At 33.3% G+C, this 4,802-nt stretch overlaps 1 long non-coding RNA gene across 1 annotated transcript; it reads left to right on the top strand.

Annotated features, from left to right (window-relative positions):
- Positions 1–3,396: 3,396 nt before the first annotated feature.
- LOC108358759 (uncharacterized) lies at positions 3,397–4,598 on the top strand. The gene is made up of 2 exons (XR_001846827.1): positions 3,397–3,436; positions 3,496–4,598. It is a non-coding gene; the product is annotated as an uncharacterized LOC108358759 (long non-coding RNA).
- The last annotated feature ends 204 nt before the right edge of the window (positions 4,599–4,802 follow it).

The following is a 4,802-nucleotide window of genomic DNA, read 5'->3' as shown; positions in this document are numbered from 1 at the left end:
GATAACCTCCTCCTTTTTTTGGAAGTCGGTTAAAAATACTAGTTTACAACTAGAATTTCCTGACTGAAACCGAACTAGTTCGAAAATTACCAGAGTTGTACCAAGTACAAAACGATTTGTTCATGCTTGACTTCGACAGTTTAATAAAATAAAGTACACAAAATATAACTTTTATTTGAATATATTGTAAACCATTAAAGCGAGTACATATTCAGTTATACCTACGGTGACCATCCGTTCTGTTTTTTGCAGGACCGTACTGTTATTTAAAGGTCTGTCCTGCGTAGTTTTTCAAAACAGAAAACCCCCAAAATGTACTGATTTTTTCCAAGTGTCCTGCTTTTGTCCCGCATTTTCTTCTATATTTTATGATTAACTTTTCCTTATCGAAATAAAAGCAGTGTCACATAAGGGTAAGCTGGTTTTGAAGGTTCAACTAGTCAATGCGTTCTAAATATTGTACGGTTATGGACAATGGATGACGAGAAATTGAAGACCAGCATCAAATATATCGAAAACACTGTTCTACAAATTTTGTGGTAATCGCTTAAGAAAAAAAATATTTTCCAAGCCAATTTTCCTTTCAAACAAGCGTTTTCGTAATTTTTTCGAAAAACGTGTTTTTGGTACATTTCGAACCTATTCGTCAATATCTCATGAAAAAATTATCCAATCAACATAAGCTACCTACAGTCCTCTTACAAAAATATATTACTTTGCCGATTTCGATGAAAATTATTAGTGTTACAAGCGACCAAAATCGAAAAATCTAAATTTCAATCATTTTCTTTTTACAGTAAATGAAAATCTGATGAGAAATGTAGATGTTACGGAACACAATCTGCACAAAAAATATATATTTTTGCAAAGAGCCCATCAATACCTTTCGAACTGTTGGTCGTTTCATGAGATATTGAAGAATAACTGAAAAAGTACTAAAAATACGTTTTTCGAACAAATCTCGAAAACACTTCTTTGAAACCATGGGTCTTTTTTCGTGTTCAACGACCCAACGATCAGTTTGCCTAAAAAATTTGCTTTGCAGAGGTTCATATTTCGTGTCAAGTAATATGTAATATGCCCTATTATAATTTTGTAAATATTCATTACTAAAAGATTAATACTAATGAAGCAAATGTGATTTATGTTTAAAGTTTAAAATGGGATTAATAATTAAGAAATATACACTCTTCGTTATTTGAATAGCGCATCCTTTTAATACTTAGTAGGTACAGTTTTCCTTTTGTTTGTTTAATATTCATTAACTTTTTATAAAAATATAGCATATTTTACGTCTACATCCCATTTTAAAAATTTTCGAAAATTAAAAGAAAAAAATAAAGATTGGGGCGACAATTCTTTTTGACGGTGCTGCGCATTTTCCTCCATATAAAAATTTTGTCAAGCATACTTTGTATGGTAGAAAATCAAAAAAAGGTTGCGCTATTCAAATGACGAGGAATGTATATATGCAGTATATTTTTGTTATTGTTATACTACGCAATTATATGTAGGTAAATTTTTTGAAAATTATCCTGCATTTTCAAAATATATTTATGGTCACCGTAGTTATACCAGACCTGTTAAATAATGATTAATAATCATAATGATTATTAAATAAAACATATTTTTTGGATAACCGTTTAATGATTATATACCAATATCAGCACCTTTTTAATGATTAATATAACTAATTAAAAATTGTTAATGAATTCACTAATTTTAATTACATGATTATTTTGTTATTTTTGATAATTTTTAATTATTTTGTACTTTTTTTAATTACACGATTTATATAATTATTTGATTAATTTCAATTATCAATAAACCAGCCAAACTATAGACAAAAATTAAGAATATTTAATAACTGCATGAATTATTTATTTATTTTATTCTTATCCAAATCTCAAATTTTATGCTTTAATTATTACTTTGTAACGTAGCGATTCACTACGATACAATAGTATACAGCACGATAGAGTACATTCGTACCCCACCGTACACCCCAGGGATGAAAAAGTAGGTACAATCGTACCTTTTTTCGACGTTTGATGACTTAAAGGTACATTAGGTACAGTCAGTGGATTTTAGGTACAATTATTATTATTGACCCATATTTTGATTTCTGGAAATATATTTAAAATGCTTTCGAAGTTACTTACGGTAATTTGATTATTTTCTCTAGACTTGTCAAAAGGAATCGGATAAATTAGCAGACTTTTCGCGTTGTTGCTGGATAAAGAAGTATACTTCGCAAAGTGTTTTTTTTTTTTTGTCTTTTTCGCCAATATTTTTCAGTAGTCAAAATTTGACAAAAACAACACTTCTCCGATTCCCATTCTATAGATATAGGCTCAGTTAAAAAAACAAAAACCTAATCATGTTTAAAGTACATCCATCCTTTGTATTCATGTTTTAAATAAAATTTATAAAAAAACTACAAATGAATGATGTCCCTTTTTTAGGTACAATCTGTCTCATTTAGGTACATTTATTTTATGATATTAAGTACAATCTCAAATTTCCATTTTTCATCCCTGGTACATATATATCCCACTATACATACATACATACACCACTGTACATACATAACAACGCATATACATACTCTCCGATACATACCGACAAACGAAGCATACACACTCCACTGCACATACATACACCACCTACATACGCAATAATGTACATATGCACTCTTCGGCACACTCATATAGCATCAGGCAAAACACTGCTAGCAGCATACCAGCCACTTCGTTCGCCAGCTACCATCGGGACAGCGCGCACGACGAATTCTCAAACCAAATACGCAGCAACGAGTATAAAAAGCTGAACAAGTGCGCAGTCTTGCTAGGTAAGCGTTTGGCTCTCAGTATATCCAGTAAAAAAACTGTGGTGAAGTCCTTTATGGGGATAAAGTTTTCAGAGGTGAAATTTTAGGTAGCACACAATTTCTTACACGCATGGTTGCTTTTCAGCACTCATGAAAGAAACTTAAGAAATATTTGAAAAAAAAGTTCATATAGTACATTAATTTTGAAAGAAATACCATATAATGTATGTACTCTGGTTAATAATATCAAAAAATGTATTAGAACCACCGTTTAATGTTATATTTGATACAAATTAATATTGCTGCCCCGAACGCTCTGCGCCTTGCCGCTGAATAATAGATTTACTTAAAATTACATCCCTGGTCCTTGTTCTTTCTGTATCGCATCGTGGTGAATTCATATTTCTCAGAAATTTGACAACAAAACAAAACAAAGCAAGTATTTTATTTACTAATTTTTGCGATTTCTATTGTTTAATGTAAATTTGTCTTTTTAGGATATGTCGAGCCAACAAAGAAGGCGCAGTTGGAAAATTTAGTAATTAGTAATGAAGTAGCTGGCATATTTGGAAAATTATGCCGATAAACAGGATGGAATTTGGGAAAGTAAGTGCATGGTTGCAGCATATCTATGTATAAAAAGTATTTAATTAAATTGTTTATAGAAATGTTATAAATCGAGTGGCTCATTTACGATGTGCTCCAAACATTTGGCGAACTTTTTTTCGCCTTTTCAACGTGCTAAGTAACAAGTTAAGATGACTGCCATCATGGGCCGGTAAGAAACCGCTAGCAAAGGGCAGACAACCTTCCAGGAAGCTGCCTCCTGTCCCCGAGCCGAAGCTGCAGTTCAGCAAGAGCAGGTCAGCAAATTGCTACCCTGATCAAACGTAAACTAAAGCGCTCTGCTGTGATTGCACTCCGTAAATGTGAAAATTTGGTGCATGCTGAGAAATATCAAACAAGAAAACTCCGTGATGGACGCCGTGAGATGGAGTAACGCTGTGTGGCAAAGAAATGCGGCCAATTCGACGGGCCTGAAAAATCCAAATTGGCTTTTGTGATCCGCATCCGCGGTATCAACAAAGTTGCACAAAAAGTGCGTAGTTTTACAGTTCTGTCTTCGCCACATTAAAACGGTGTGTTCATCAAATTGAGCAAGGCAACCATTAATATGCTACGTATGCCGAACCCCTATATGGGGTTATCCAAATCTTAAATCAGTTTGTGAATTGATGTACAAACGTGGAATGGTCAAGCGTGTCCCAATCTCTGCTTTGTGATCGAACGCAAATTTCGCGAAGCGCGTTGATTCACTTCACTTCAAGAAAGCCCCCAACTTCCTGTTGCTATTCAAGCTCAACACATCAACCCGAGGCTGGCGCAAGAAGGCTAATCACTACGTTGAGGTTGGTGATTTCGGTAGCCGTGAGGATAAGATCAACAAATTGCTGCACAAGATGGCTTAAAGAAATTGTTGTTTTGTATTTAAGGCGACAATATAATTTGGCACATCTTCAAAAGACGCTCAAGCAAAAAAAAAAAAAGAAAATTTAAAAATTCCTGAAGTTGCCTTTTCACGGGTCGATTTCTGTCGACTGGAAAATTTACTGATATCGACTAGCCAAAACGCTTACATTTTACGGTTGAATTGCAATTTACACGGGTAGATTTTGGTTAAACGACAAAAAGGCAGCTTAAATAACGTTCAAATTAATCACCCCCTTTGAGATGGAAAATACCAATAACCATTTCATAATTTCGAAAATTATTCCATTTATATTTGTTCTTGCATTTTCCACACCACTTGTGAGGTATGCTTTTACGCGCGTTACCGATTTTTTTTAATGTGCTCGGTTGCCCAGGAGGCCTATTTTCACCTTTACAACTTAACTTAAACAATTAAAACTAAAGCATGCAATATATAAAGAAAATTAAAAGTTGCCTTACATCTAGTAAACTTAAAAAATTG

The sequence above is a fragment of the Rhagoletis zephyria genome, unplaced genomic scaffold, assembly GCF_001687245.7.
Source record: "Rhagoletis zephyria isolate East Lansing unplaced genomic scaffold, Rhagoletis_zephyria_1.1 Rzeph_scaffold_00294, whole genome shotgun sequence".
Lineage (NCBI taxonomy): Eukaryota > Metazoa > Arthropoda > Insecta > Diptera > Tephritidae > Rhagoletis > Rhagoletis zephyria.
The sequence above is the reverse complement of the archived record's forward strand: the minus strand, read 5'-3'. Positions and strand labels throughout refer to the sequence as shown.